This window comes from Anser anser (assembly GCF_964211835.1).
Source record: "Anser anser genome assembly, chromosome: 3".
Lineage (NCBI taxonomy): Eukaryota > Metazoa > Chordata > Aves > Anseriformes > Anatidae > Anser > Anser anser.
The window spans coordinates 94,043,445-94,059,238 of record NC_139722.1 but is presented as its reverse complement, the minus strand read 5'-3'; the positions used below and the strand labels follow the sequence as shown (position 1 = coordinate 94,059,238).

The window sequence follows — 15,794 nt, the reverse complement described above, 5'->3', positions numbered from 1 at the left end:
ACACCAGAACTAAACTGAATTTTAAGGAGGTTGAAATTACAATTCTGTGGGATATACCCCAAAATGAATGGAGTGATTTTGCATTAAGAATATGTCTGAGTGGGAGATGGGAATGAAATAGGTTCAGCTGCCAGCGTCCTCCTGCCGAAAGGAAGCACAGCTGCTTGGTCTATTGAGCTACAATATTTGGGTAACAGCAGTTTAGAAGCAAGATGCTCATTGACAGTCTAGCAATTGCATATTCGGGTCTGAGTGGCTTCTACCCATGTGGTACCACTGATCCCCCCACCCCCCACCTCACACCCTCACATCAAGCCAGTCATGAAGCAGTGCTCTGAGGACACCAGAATGATGTGCCAACTATGGCATATAACATGAGATAGCAGTAAATTTATCCAAGTAAGTAACTTGACAACAACACAATCTGATCTCAAGATGAGCAGAGAAAGTGTTAGTAAGATGGCAGTAATTATTTGTATATTTTAATAAATGCACTGGGATGATATTCTCTGGGGTACATCCTTATATGGTGCACCCACACAGCTAAACTCCTTGTCCATGCCCCCAGGCTTTGTATTTTGAACATTGCAAAATCCTTTCCTTTAGCTTTGCCAAAGACTGGCTTACCTCATGAAGCTGTTATAAGGCTTTCACTAAGTATATAGTTTCTGTCTTTGCATTCCTCTTTGGGTTTCTCCAGCTGTATTCATTTTAAAGGCTGTATACAGTCTCCTCCCGTCCCTCTTTCATTCAATATCCAGCAGTCAATTCTTGCCTCTAGTCCATGAAAGCCAATTTAAATCTCCCGTTCTTTAGATTTCAAATAAGCATCTCTGCTTTTTCCCAATCTGACCCTAGAACTTGCAGGAGTCTGTCCATAAGCTTCTGCAGAGGTGCTTCTGCAAAGCTACCTCCTCTTGTGAATGAAAGACTTCATGTAGGTAACAAAATATGAGATAAACTATGAAAAATTTAATGATTTATGACAATGATAAAGAAGAATGTTAGCTTAAATTATATTGTATGTGTTTGTACTGCAACAAGAGATGAAGTCTAATCAACAAAATCAACATCTTAGGCAACACTGTTATGATGCTAGTCCATAAATTGCATTATTATGAAATAATGACATGCTTAGAAGCTGAAGGCAGATTCATTTGAAAAGCTAGCTGGAAACTTTTTAAAAGAGAGTATGTTTAGTCTGACAACTTACGTGTAGAAAACATGGGTGGCTTGTGCAACATTGTTTCTTACAGTGCTCTCACGGATATGACAAAAACCTACAACTTAAACTTTAATTGACTTTGTTGTTGAATCAACATCAGTTGATTCACCAGATTGTGTGAACGGAGAAAAGTTAAAAGAAAATGTATTCTCTCTGCAAAATGCAGATCTATTTCCCTCAATCATGAAATGATCAAGAGTTACCAAATAAGGTATCTGTAAAAAGAACAGTTATCTTCAAAGAGTTATCTTCAAACAGTTACTATAAGAAGGTGGAAGACGCACTGTTTGTACATACGCGGATTTTTGAGAGCCTAATTATGAAAATATAACGTTATTACATACGGAGAAAAAGTATGTGAAGCATGACTCTTCATAACCACAGATCCTTCAGTCCGTGTGTAAAAATCTCCAGAGTGTTAGACTTCTTGCAATCACTGGTAACACATTTTTCGTGTTAGGGACTTCTATTTTCTGATAGAAGATGATGTCATAAATCTGGAAAGTCAGTCCAAGATTCATTGATAATTGTAGTACTTTACAATACCCATGGGAGAGACACCAACCCAATATAAAGATTATTTAAGATGTCTGCTGTGGTACATGGATATGCCTGATACAAAACTAAACTTTGCCAAGGGCTATACTAGATGGACAAAATTTTCTTTTGGGGGGCCTGTGATCTTAAAGAGAGGCATAAACCCAGTCCAGATCACACTGCAGCACTCTCAGGCATGCATATCAGCAGATGTGATCGTTTTGTGTTCTTTACTGAGACTTACCTCAAGAAGTGCCAGACTTGTTCTAAGTTATGCAACAGTCATGGGACCCCTGCAGGCGTTATTACATAGTAACTTTAGTTTTCTCGGACAACTGTTTTTAAGTCTTGTTTTCAACCAGTTAAGGAGCTGGACTGTTAGAAATTAGCACTTCCTTTGCGCAACCCTCTTTGTAACTGTAGATGATTCAAACTGCGGCTTTGATACAGTGCTTAGATGCATGAAGTCTGAAAGAACAATCACATTAGTATCAAGGCCAGTAAAACAAAAGCTTTGTCATTAAAAATAAATCCTTTGCTTCTGTCTGGCCCACTGCAGATGTATTTTATTTCAAAATTCATTGTCTCTTAACGGCAGTATCATCAGCAATTCTCAATGTGTAGCACCTTGAAATATTGCTGTAGACCTCTTGTGCTTTTCTCATAATTGCTAACTCATAGGTAGATGGTTTTGAAACAATTGGTTGTATGAAAATTCTAAATTGTATATACCAAGAAGCTCAAAGTGGCTGTTGAGGTGCAATCTATGTTGCCAAGAATACACTCCTTCCTAAAAGCATCTGGGGATGTTGTTTTCTTTTATTTTATAACTTAACCAACCTGTATGCTCTGTGTAATTTGGTGTTGAGAGTAAACCTGACACTTGAAAGTTGCTATATTTCTACCACTAAAGTGACTCTTGAGCTAAAAGAAAAGAGAGACTGAGTCTTCCTTCATCATGGGCACAGAAGCCATTCTTCCTGGAAATGGTTTTCTCTGTGAAGAACCCCTAATTCCCTTCATATTCCCCTACCCACTTAGAGGTACTTCTCTGGCCTTCACTACTCCTCCCGTGCACCAAAGCAATGACTTGGCCCTGCTGACCTCCTTGTCCTTCACAACTCACTTATCTTTACCTGTACAATTTGCTGCTGGGTACCTGCTACATTCCTGTATGCTGATTTCTTCTGCTAGCTCTGGTGGAGTATGTACATCCCCTTTGTCCTCAGCTAACACCTCAGAGAGGTGTTTCTTCAGGGTCCCACTCAGTCCATAATATCCTTTGTGCTTGCACCAGACACAGCACACTTATTGTGATCACTGAGGGCATCCTGCCTTCTCTTGCTGTTGAGTAAGTGTCTCACATCCCCACTGGAGTCTGCAGTCTGATTGCTAAACTGCTTCTACAGCCCTCTAAATGTCCCCTCCTACAATTTATTCCACCTTAGAATATTGCTAATATAAGTAATGCAAAGAAATAAACACCAGTTGCCTCAATAATACCAGGAATTCAACTGCAGATTTACAAGTAGACTTTCTGTAATAAAAATGTTTAGAAATGTCAAGGCCTCTATTTGCTTATTCACAACAGGGTGAGGAATATACTTGCTGATGTGCAAAGTGAAAGGTATAGATTATTAATACCTAAAGTCTTCCCTCTTTTATTCCTTCACAAAACAGACTGTATATTCTGTATATTCCAAAACAGGCTATAATATTCTTCATAACAGCCATTCAACTTTGACCATTGCTACAGAGTTGGCAGCTCTTTTCAGAGCTACTCACAAACTGTGGATGTAATCCATGTATAACAGAACACCTGTGTGGCTTTTCCTGCTTTCCAATGGTGCTTTTTCTTCATACACAATTGCTCTGCAGGAGAGGAAATCATTTCATTTTTCTTTTACCTGTGTATCAACCCATCCTTTAGTAGCTAGAAATTAATTTTGAATTACCTTAGAATTCATCAGGTAACGAAGACGAGACATAGCAGTAAAAGGTGATCTCTTGATATACTTAAATGTCTGTTCTGTGTAGCCCTGCATTTAAGCTGAAGAGTCCAGCGTGAGTGCTGGTGGACCAGAAGCAATGAGCCTGCCTGAAGGACGCTCAGGAGGGCCATTTCAAAGTACCTCTGCCTTGGCTGCTCTTCCCACTCTGTAGATCAGAGGAGGCATTGGTAGGTGACACTGGGGACCTCATTCCATGGTAGTTGGTGCCTCGGTGTCTTCTCCACTGCAGCTAAAAACTTCAGAGTGAAAGAGATTTCTAACGGTTATTTTGCATAGTTCCTTGTACAAAGTACCCAACTGCCATAAAATACAAAACAATGAGCTGTTCTCCTTGCCACTTCCCCATCATACAGTGCAGATGCCATGTTGGAGACACAGGAATGAAAAAGGCCCCAAATAATCTTAATCCATTTAAATATTACCACTCTTTAAAAAGTAAAGATGCAGTAGGTTCTCATATTGGATGTTAACCTGGCTTTAGGGCTTGGCTAATGGGTTCTGACACTAACTCTAACTCTCAAATGAAAAAATTCTGTTTACTTAGTATGTATGGAAAAGCATCATGAGAATAATTATTACAAGCTATAACATCACCAATATTGCTTAATCCTCATCATTTCATCACACACTTCTCACTGCATGACATTTGGTTGGCCATGTCCCATCTTGTAGTGATCCATCCCCTGAGGTACAATTTCTTGCTGGATGGGAGAAGTCTGCTCCAGGACAATATTTCATCCTCCATTATTCTCTGCAATAAAAGGAACATTTTAGTTCATTTCAGTTCTCTTACTCCAAGCAGTGCACACAACAAAAGGACTGAAACGCTGAGCAGTGATCTGTCCTAGATGAAGGAGCACATGCTGAAGCAAACACTGTATCACTGTGATCCTGGATACTAACTGACTTGAGGCACACAGTGTTAAAGACGGTCCAGAGGTTTATTTGTTCTGGGCTACTTCTAGTACATTTTCCTCAGGGAATAAAAATAGCTCTACTATAACCATCCCCACTCCAATACCGCCCCAAATATAATCCTTTGGTACGTGGTTTTTTTTTTTTTTTTTTTTTTTTTTTAAAGCAGGAATCCTATATGGCCTGCCTAAGGTGTTGCAGATTCATCTTGCTCTTTGCTAAGCCTTTTCTCTGACAAAAGAGCGCTGCTGTTCTGGCTGCGAAGTACAGCTGTTGGTAAGTCAACCCTCTAGTGGCCAGATCCAGCACAGAGCTTGCAGCAAGTTACACAAAGCAAATCTGCAGTTTTGTTGTTTGTCTGGCAATAAAGAAAGAAAGAAAAAAATCACATTCATGTTTAAATGCAGTGCTACCTAAATTAAGATAATGGGGGAAATACAGTATTGTTTAGTTTCCCAGTCATGAAAGTATTGTAAACATTAGAGCTGGATTGATGCACTTCTTGATGACTTGAAGTGGTTTTCATAAATGAAGTCCAAATATGTAATAGCTGCTCTCAATTTTCTATGAGAAGATTTATTCAAAAATAAATTTAGCTAAGGGGAAAAAAGAGACAGATTTGAAAGCTGAATTATTGCCAAGAACTGAAACATTGAAGCAGCCAGTCTCTTTTGAGACAGCTGCAACATTTCATGGTGTAAAGTCAGCGAATTTCCACAGGCCCTGCTGCCAGAGACCACAAAATGGTTTCAAACAACGGCTCACTTCATGATATTTTTGTTTTTTAAAAAAAAAAAAAAGTGTCCTTGTGCTGCTGAGTGGGCAGTGTGCGCTAAGTTAGCAGATTAATGAAAATGTTTCACTGGCACAAGATTTTGATTGCTCCAGTGCAAAATTGCTTGCAGATTGGAAAACAGCATGTTTCATTTCAAACTCATTCTCTTCCCATACATTAGCACTTGTCAATGTAGCCATTAAGCACAGTCAGTGCAGAAATTTAATTACAAAACCATTTATTTTATTGAAAGAAAAATAAACCCAAGCTACCTCAAATGCATTAGGTGGGTTCAAAACATGTTCGGCTGATAACACCCAAGGGTAGAGAGGCTGCTGTAAGAATAATGTTCCTTTCATGTGTGGTGGGGACTCAATATTAGAAACAGCTGCCTATAAGTCATTCTTTATTTAAGTTCTATTATGAATTAAAGAACAACTGATTTAATGAAGGAACTTTTTATATCTGAAGTTACTCAGCTGCAGTATTCATTCTGTCTTCCTTTAAGAAAGAGGTTAAATTTTAAATGTTAAGTAGGTGAACAGAACGATACTTTTTATTGAATACTTTTTTTTTCCTTTTTCTCATGTTAGCCTTTTGTTCTCCTAATGCTTGAAGAATGTAAGGTCTGTGGTATTAAAGGAAGTAACAAAAATGTGCTAAACACATCAAAAAGTAGAAAATCTGTATCTTATTTATGCCACAGAGTTCTACACTCTGCGTGTCTTATAGGCATTTGAAAAGGTCCAAGAATAAGGATCTCTAACTTAATGATAGATGTGGGTCAAGCAGCATTCTGATGTCATGATACATATTGCCTCTGTCTCACTACTAATGAGCTGCCAATAACAGGTCTGTTTTACTGTTCTGCTTGAAGAAGAAGAAAAAAAAAAAAAGAAAAAAAAAGGAGTTATAGCCTTAGTGGTTTGGACTGATTTGTCAATTTAAAATGATTTTTTTTTTCTTCTGTCTGAGATATCTACCCACAATTTCTTGCAGACATAGGCTCATGTAGTCCACCCAACTGAGAGCCCAGAAGAGGGGATGTGAGTGTTTGGCAGTGCCCTGGGCTGGGTGGCAGTCAGGGAGACCACTGCTGCCATGGGGAGAACTGTACCGCAGAGAGAGGAGCCTGGTGACACTGCATTTGCTCCAAGGACAGCGGCTCCATCGAATGCAATGCTTCCTCACACCACCCTCCAGTGCACAAGCCATTGTGTGTGTGTGTGTGCAGGGGCGGGTGGGGACAGTGGGATCCTCCCCACATCCTGGGCAGCCAGGGCCTCACACGTGGGTTTGATCACCCCTTGCCTTAAGCAAGGATGGAAACAGATGTTATTAATGAATCTAGGTATCCCATACAGCCATAATACTCCACAAAATGTTGTCCTAGAGTAGCCAAGGTAGGTCATGTTTAGTAGTGTTGCCTTTCATTAGCAGAATTAACAATTAAGCACACGCCTTTATTTTAGATTATTTCCCTGAGACCACCTGTTTCCACTTCTTCTGCCTTTACCATAAACTGAACTATCAGAGGAATTCCTAGATTTTTCTATTGACTTCTAAAGCCTTTATTTATCCTTTTCCATGCTGTCATCCTCTCCATCAGAAGTGTCAGCCCATGGGATGCATTTCTCAGAAAGGAATCTCCTCACGTACATCCTGTGTTGCAGCACCACGTCACCCCAGACAAAGCAGCACAGCTAGAACACCGCCAGGACCAGCCACCTTCTCAGGTGACACCTTCTTCCAACACTTTTGGGTTCACAGCCTGGCAGAGGAATGACACTGGAGTAGCTGAAGCGCCAAACAGAAGTAGCATATCACCTCCTCTCCATCAGAGCCTGTTTTATGATTAGGAAAACTCTGCAAAATAGCAGACACTACACCCATTCACATATACAACCTGGCACAAAGTGCAAGACAGATAACGTCACAGCATATTCCAAGAGGCCCATTTCATGCCTAAATTAGGGTATTCTTTGTTCCTGGGTTTTACATTTGTTACTCAGATAGGTTTTCTCTCTCTACTTCACTAAGAGAATTGGCATACAAAACAGAGAAAAAACTAAGAAATCTTAGTCTTGTGTTTCTGTCCTGATATCATAGATGCATATATCAGGGTGGAAGAAAAGCAACCAAAACCCACAAAAATAAGGAAAAAAAATAAAAAGACCTGAATTGAAATCTAGTTGCAAAAGAGCCAGCAAGGGAAAAAAATCTGTTAAAATAATGAATGGAATGAGGCTTGAGGGAAGGCCAGGCTACTGCAAGGATCTTCCCTGGAGGTTTGGAAATATGTGCATGTAGGAGCCATTCTGGAGCATCGCCTCTCACTTCATAAAACTGCCCGCCCAAACTGTCCTCTTCCTCCTCCTCTCCTCAGGTCCCACTCCAGGGAGACGTCGATGGGCTCAGCTCCTCCATTTGATAGCTCCCAAATACATCCTGCCATGACAATTGCCATGGGTTTCCTTGTACTTCAATATAAAAAGTTCCCTAGAGGTGTTTAAATATTAACTTGAAAGGCTGCTGAAAAGGAGGGAGTAGCACAGGATGCCGAAAAAGAGAGTTGTGAAATGCAAATAGACAAACACAGTATCAAAACAAATGCCTCTTCTGAGGAGAGCCATTGCCTACAGAGGTTTCATCTCTGTGGACTATCTGAGGTTTTCAATCTAACAAAACACTCTACTGGAAGTGTGTCTTGAGAGACAGCAGGAGAATAACTGTATCATCAGCACAAAACCATTTCATTGAAATGGGGCAATACACAGCATTCTCCAACTTCATAGTACCTTTCCATTTTGATTTTTCTTAATTATTCCACATAATGTCTGTCTAGACAAATATTTTGCTAGTCTATAACTGAAAACATAACTGAAAAGTACAAAAGGTTTTTTTTTTTGTTTTTTTTTTTTTTGTAACTCTACAAACATTTATTTCTTAATATTATCAGGCACAAAAGTCTCCCAATTTTAGATGCAAATTTTCAGTTACTAGTATCCGAACTTCTCACTAACTTTAACACAAACCTGTGGTGCACCTCTGAGGTAGTGAAATCTCATTCCCATTTTGTGGATGAAGAAAGAAAGAAGGTAAGATGAGATCCTATGATTTTCCCAGATCTGGAAGTCTATAGTAAAGTCAGAGGCTGCACTGAGCTCCCACGACTGTCTTTTATCTCTGTCAGCTCAAACGGGATTTGGAACAGGAGTTATCCCAGATTTACAAGAGGACCAGCCACTGTTATCCTAAATTTGGATACTCCCTGTGGTACTATAGTTTCTGAGTTCAATCCTTATTCAAGACACATGACAGAAAGCTAAGCCCCTAATTGAGAGTCATTACAGCAAGTCAAAGCATGCTGAAGTAGACCACATCTTTTCACATACTGACATACTCTGTTCTACAACTCCATTTGCCTCTACCTTATACCCTTCTTTAATCTTTCTTTAAATGGAAGGTGAGAAGCAGTACAGAATAAGAGAACCCAGAGAAGAAAAGTTGCAGAGATTTTCTCAGTTCCTTCAACAACCCAGAGTATAATAAAACAGTACTAAGCACAAGGAAATATGTGATGTGCATGTGTCTACCATAACAGGACACCTTAGGATCTAATTCTTCAGTCAGAGAAAAAATAATCTGTCCTCTTAATGCAATAAGGAATAAGACAAATACAGTAATTGTAATAGTAGTTGAAGGAGGATAGAAAGATAGGAAGAATTACCATGGTAGAAAAAACATCTTCTCTGCCAGCATGTAGGGGAAAAGCTGACATCATTAGGAAGACAGACTATGGAGATACTGATCCACTACAGACACCACCCATAACTGCCTGTACCTTCACACAAAACCTAGGTGTAGTTAGGACTAGCTGCTCAGTCTGTGTGAAAAAGTGAGCCTTGCCGCAGGAGGCCATTTAGCACACAGCCCTCAGCCAGAAGAAGCAGATGTCCCGCCAGCAGGGCATGCGGAGGGTGCACTGAACTGCAGTGGAGTAACTTCAGACAGCTTCAGGTAGCATGGTCGAAGAGCATGCCTATACATGCTAGGTCTGTAACGCTTACCTCAATAGTCTGACAAAAAAACACCCTTAGTACAGAAATCTGCTGTGTCCCACAAATAGATAACCTTGGAGAAGAGTGCCTCAGTCAAAAGAAGCAAGAACTGCTCACTGTGTGGGTACAGCCTTCAGCATACCACCTTCTGCAGTGTGCGCAACACTGTGTCTGTAAAACACTTCATCCAGCTGGAAAAAAAAAATCGAGACAGAGTGAGTGTAAACATATTCCCATAACATACAAAGTAGGGACAAGTGGACAAGTACTTGACTACATGAGTTTCACAGCTCACTGGTTGTCATTCCAAAAAGCATCTGTCACCGCCACTGGCAATGAATTTTGAAAACAACTGTATTTTACATCTCAGAGTTTAACAGGATTGCACAGCCGCCAACAAACAATCAAAGCCTAAAGACCTAGGAAATGTGTGCTTTACCTCTCCAGATCTTTTGCTTGGTTATATTATCAGTGACAGGAGTGACAATGTTGTTAGGATGGTGTTAGACGGCAAATTCACACATGGATCTAACTTGTCAAGTCAGCACGCTGTGATTGAACTTTTGCATGATTCTCTTAAGAGCAATTTCTCTCTATTTTTTTTTTCTCATGCTAAACATATTCTGCTTGAGGTTTATAAACTTTTACCCATTTCAGTAATTCCAGAAGAGCAAGTGCTGGTTTAGGAAATTTTGTGTCTCACAAAAAACAAAAACAAAAAAGCAACAAACAGAAACCATTTACTGCCTCCATGCTGAGATGCAGGTAGGTGAGAAGTGTTTCCAGTGGCTAAAAATTTAGGGGGTTAACGGTGGCCTCTTCATGTCACTGGGAATTTGGCTGTAATAGCAGAAGGATTTATCATTACCTGCATAGTAACATTAGATGTGAAAAATTATTGCACCAGAGATTGTATTAATGCATAGTAAAATAGAGTTCCAGACTATAAAAATGTAAGGTTTAAAAGAAAAGAAATGGGGAAAGAAAAACGGCACAGAGAGGTAAATTAACCAGGCTGAGCTCCATGGCAGAGTCAGCAACAAAACTCCAGTATATATTCTTCTAGAATATATTATTCTCCCATGCAGGCCCATTCTAGGGCTACAACTGAACTGTGCAGAGGAGCTGTCCCTTTGTCAGAGTTAAGGGGAAAAGTTAGAATTTAACCATGAACAAAATTGCTGCTCTAGAGTTGCTATAGTTTCTTATCAAAAGCAAATTAATAGATAAATAAATGGTAATTTTAATATTAGTTTGAATAGCCTCTGATTTTGTCTTTACCTGTGTGCCTGCAAAAGTGTTGTGGGGAAATGGTCAAGGTCAAAGCCACTGTTTTCTCTAAGAAAAGACTAGCCTGAACATATATGGTTTTTCTCCCAAAGCCCCTTTCTGCCCTATCAGCGACATTACATCTTTTCAAAGAAAAAAAAAAAAGAAAAAAAAAAGAGAGAACTAGGGCAAATACACACTGGATACCTCTGCTGATACAAGCATATTAGTAAGGAGCATAAAGTGGTGTGATATCTTATCATCATGGCCATAGCAAGGAAGGCTTCCTGACTTTTTACCAGAACAAACTGTGTCACTCCAAGATGAAATTTTAGTATACCAACACAAAGGAAACTTTTAATGCTGTGTTCATTCTAATATTCGACAAGTGCAGTGGATGCATATTTCTGTCCTGGTAAAGCATTTGTGATGCTTCCTGAGAGGGAAACAACAGTAAAAGATGGTCCTGAAGAAATTGTTGTTCCTATCATCTGCCCTGGCTGACAACCCATGAAGCTGCTGGAAAAGGACAGGAGTTTACACAACAACCTCTCAGCACAGGTTCATCTGACACAGACGGAACAATCCAGAAAGGACATCCTGGGCTTCTAACAACCCATGAGTATAATTCAGTATCCAAATACATTAACTGAAGAGTCTGAGGAAGTTGCATGGCACATTGGGTTGATTCTTACTTGATAAGCCACATTTCCCTGCTGTAAGCACCACTGCTTGGTGACACAGTCAAGGAATGGGTCACGGCAATGCAAGGACTGCGAAGCTGCACATACAATTACAAACATCTCCATCTAAGAGACTTATTTTGGTTACTAATGTTTTTTCTCTTACCCATTGTGTCTTCTGTTTTGATGCTGATTTTGGGCCCAGCTGAGAATTCAAACATGCTATTAGATCATATCTTCACAAAAACTGTTGTACTATCAGTTTCTACCCTATGAAAAGGAAAAATATAAAATCTGAATCATCTTTCTACCATATGAGTCAGAAACACATCCCTTTTAAATATAGAACAGAGAATATATCTGGCTTTGTTCAACACTCTTCTTTCTAGGCTGTAAGGAATTATTGTCCATGTAAAATATGTGGATGTTAAGAATGAAAAAAATGATTAAATCATGTACTGGAAATCACAAGCTTTTTTTTTTTTTTTCTTTTTTTTTTTCTTTCCCTAGCAGCTGTATAGCAACTTAACACTTCAGTTTTCCTAAGAAGCTGTCTACATTTATTAGTGGGCTTTGGCTAAATTGCTACAGAAAAACTATGTTAAGAAAGAACAACCTCTGCAGAAAGGAAACTGACGTTTGAAGTAATTGCCTAATGATGCTTTTTTCTACTTCTGTCCTAGGATCTGTAGCTTGGATTATATACATGCTTTACTGGGGGGTAGTAAATTGTCATTCTCTCTACGGATTTACAAGATCAATCTTGGTAATTTGTTAGTTACAGTGTATGTAACAAGATATTATTGCTCATGTTACACAAGAGGATTACATGGCTTACTAAATAAAGCAGTGGACTTTACGTTAGGGACCATACTTCCTTCCAGACTGATGCCTAGACAAGTAAAATTAGATCAGTGATCTCAGCCTTAGGACCATCTCTGGTGAATATGGACTCAGATCCCTAAATGACTAAACACAGCTTAGGCCATCACTCATCTCTGTATGCTCACCCCTAACACCTGGATTTCAGATTCTTAAACATTTTTTATTCATCAGCTGTTGAAACTTACCAATGTGTGGTTTTCGGTGCAAGATCTACCAAGTCCCACATTTGTACCTACACTCCTGTGAGTTTATTAGGGGCCTGCAAAATTCTGTTCAGGTTGTATAAAGACAGTCAAATACTATGTTGAACAGGCTTCATACTTTGTAGTTTGAATACAATACTTCTGTTGCTGAAAGTCCTCTGCTGTTAAGACTAAAAACTTCTTTTGTAATTTTGCTGTCACAGATTAAATCTTTTTTCTTCATGCATGAAGTCTGCCATTTTTATGATTGCCAGACAGTTATCTGTCCATAGATGTCTTACCTCTCCTCTCCCTGATTAATTTTAAAACTGTTTTCTGAGCTCTGGTTTGAATTTTAATATATTTCAGGTGAAGCGAGTCCTACAACTGCACATAATATTCCAGATGAAACTGGTTAAAAGAGAATGATATTTTAGCCACTTAGGATCAAATCATTAATGTTCATGTTCCTTTGATTGTTTTTCCCATTCTAATACTTTTGAATAATTTTTCCCTGTCTCTGTTTGTCCACAGAAGGATAAAGCCCAGCATTGCTTTGCCAGCTGTGATCATGAGAGATCATATCTGTGGTTGGAGGACTTGGTGTTTAAGTGAAGTCAGCCTAGCCATAGACCTTTCAACACTAGTAACTTTTGATAACCGTCAAGCATATACAATTCTTTTGCACTGTCAAATCAGTGAGGCAATGAATAATGGTTAAATTTTCAAAATACTTAGGTACTCCAAAGGGTATGGGGCATGCTTAAAATACGTACTAACCTTAAAGACAAGCTATATCAGACACCCAGTACCCAATTCTACAAGCCTTCTAAACTGGTGCCCAGCAGTTGGTCCACGTAAGTCTGAGGGCCTGGCAGAGTCTCTGTGCTGAGGTCAACCTCACCCCTGATTCTGTATCCTCTCCTTTTTTTGTGGTGTGGTACTTGGAAACATGAAAAGTACATCAGTACCAGTCCCACAAAAAAGAAAAAAAAAAAAAAAACACTTCCTGATTTAGGACTCATCCTTGCCTCTCTTCCCCAAAAATTCATGAAGGCCTGACCCAGAAGGGTAGATAAGCAGTCCATCCACCAGTGTCAAAGGTTCTCCCTTTTAGCAGCTGTACTTGCCTCAGACTGTTTAGTGAAAACCTTGATGAACCCTAAAACCAAGCAACTGAAATTTGGGACGTGGTTTGTTATGTTCTTTTGATTAGATCCACTCTGTTTTCTACAGCCCTTTTTTAGGTTCATATACATTTCTGAAGAATCCTGTTCCATGACAATGGAAATAATACATACATAAATAAATAACAATGGGCTATCAGTTCCTTTAAGCTCTGCTGAGAGGGGAAATGGTACCATTCATCTGAGCAGTTGTGCTTTTCAGAGGAGGCAGCTGAACTATCAGGAACAGAGCTGTGGTCACCTATTCATTTTAAGTGGCAACTGTCAGTAAATCACTAACTTCGGGTTACTCTTGATCAAGATTACTTAAACAAATGACCCATAGGTGAAAGTATTTGCATCCCATCACCAAGCTCCAAAAGCCAGTCAATCGCTTCACCACAAATACTGCAGCTGCCATGCAATGCAGCACAGAGAGCTCTAATGAGCAGTTTCAGAAGTATTGGTTTGGCTTGTTTTTTTTTTGCAAGGACACAGGCATGTTAATGTGCGAGGGATGGGTAATTTGAGGGATGTTTTCCACATTTTTTCTTGCAGTTAAAATAGAACAAAAGCTTACTGTCATTCAGGCCAGCAGAACCAATACCTGCTCATCAGGCAGAAGAGGTGTGTGGCTGGGTTGTAGCTCAAGTCACTCTAGTTCGTGGTAGCTGGTGTCACCAAAGCATCTCCCCACAGGGACTCACACACAAGTGGAAGAGGCCTGAATCTGGAGGGCAACTGAGCAGTGGCTGGAGATCTGAGTCTGTGCAATGAGACAAAGGAGACAATGTGGCCCCACTGTCCCCCACATCCCTTTTGCCCCACCACCTGGAGATCCTCTCCAGCAAGGGGCAGTCTGGCCATAGGGTCAACAGCTGTGGGCACCTGCTCCGAGGGACTCTCAGGAGTGGGCACCAGCTGTGCCATGCTGAGCCCCACAGTCCCTGCCATCCAGGGGTCAGGGCTCAGAGGCAGTGCAGGTGAACCTTTATGAGATGCCACCAAGGCTCTCAGTGATCCCCAAACAAAACGGCTGTTGGGGCAAGATGGACACAGATAGTAACCTACTTCCTAGACCAAGAGGGTGGCTAGAAGAAGCAACTGCCCATTGTTTATTCAGATAAATATACTCCTGGGGCAGACCCCATGTGGTTGAAGCGCAGATAACAAGCAGAGGTACAGCAAGGCCAGTCTTCTAAAATCAGTGTTGTAAGAGGATTATTGTTTTACAGAGAAGAGATGTGGGAGTGACAGCAATGGAGCTCTGCTCTTTGAGCTTTTTATAAGAGAGTAACAAGCCTGTATAATTATCAGGTTGAAGCTCATAAAGTAACTTATAAATACATTATCAGTGTAGTTGCAACCATTCCTGGAATTTTAACTCAAATTCAGTCTTTCCCTTTCACAGGTACAAATGCCTCTGGCTTTGTGGAAGTGACTAGAGCAGAACTGACTTGCTAGTTTTTACCCTCAGAAACTGTTGGTAGCCTACAGGTAGAAATCAAAAGCGTGTCAGTTGAAATTTGGGTAAAATAAGACTCGTACAGCATTAAGGCTGTTTAAATGCTCAAATCTGCAAATTAGCCTAGTATTTGTACTTTTCTTGCTTTACCAAAGAATTGAAGTGAAACTTGCCAGTTTGGGTTATTTCACCATCAGTCAAAAATGAGGCTTTGGGCACATACATTCCAGATTTTTTGAAATTGTTTCAAATTTTTCTGCAGAGAATAAGGAGGAAGCTTCTTATCATCTAGAAAACACTAATAACAAATAAAGTTAAGAAATCCAGTTCTAACTTGCTGATAAAGCACAAATAAAAATATGCACTTTTTTCCTGTTAACATTGGTGATTAACATTTTAGGAGGGGAAACTTATGTCAGAGCTCAGCCCTATTATTTAAATACTATGTTATTATCTTGATTATGAATTGTTGAGGGAAGATTACTTACTGTGAAGTTATCTACAACTTAAGTTTTTGATAAATTTTCAGTGAAAACTGTATTATAAGGCCTGTCTTAATTTTCCCAGAACCTGCAGATTGTAATCTGTGTGGCATCAAACTCAATTCGTACTATATACA

At 39.7% G+C, this 15,794-nt stretch overlaps 1 long non-coding RNA gene across 2 annotated transcripts; it reads right to left on the bottom strand.

The window, feature by feature from the left end:
* Nucleotides 1-291: 291 nt before the first annotated feature.
* On the bottom strand, nucleotides 292-15,445 carry LOC310897748. 2 transcript variants are annotated; one of them, XR_014582531.1, is made up of 4 exons: nucleotides 14,318-15,445; nucleotides 11,644-11,747; nucleotides 9,535-9,716; nucleotides 292-4,525 (listed from the first exon to the last, which is right to left on the bottom strand). It is a non-coding gene; the product is annotated as an uncharacterized lncRNA (long non-coding RNA). The 2 variants fall into 2 exon arrangements; XR_014582532.1 differs by having other exon boundaries at nucleotides 9,643-9,716.
* Between the last annotated feature and the right edge of the window lie 349 nt (nucleotides 15,446-15,794).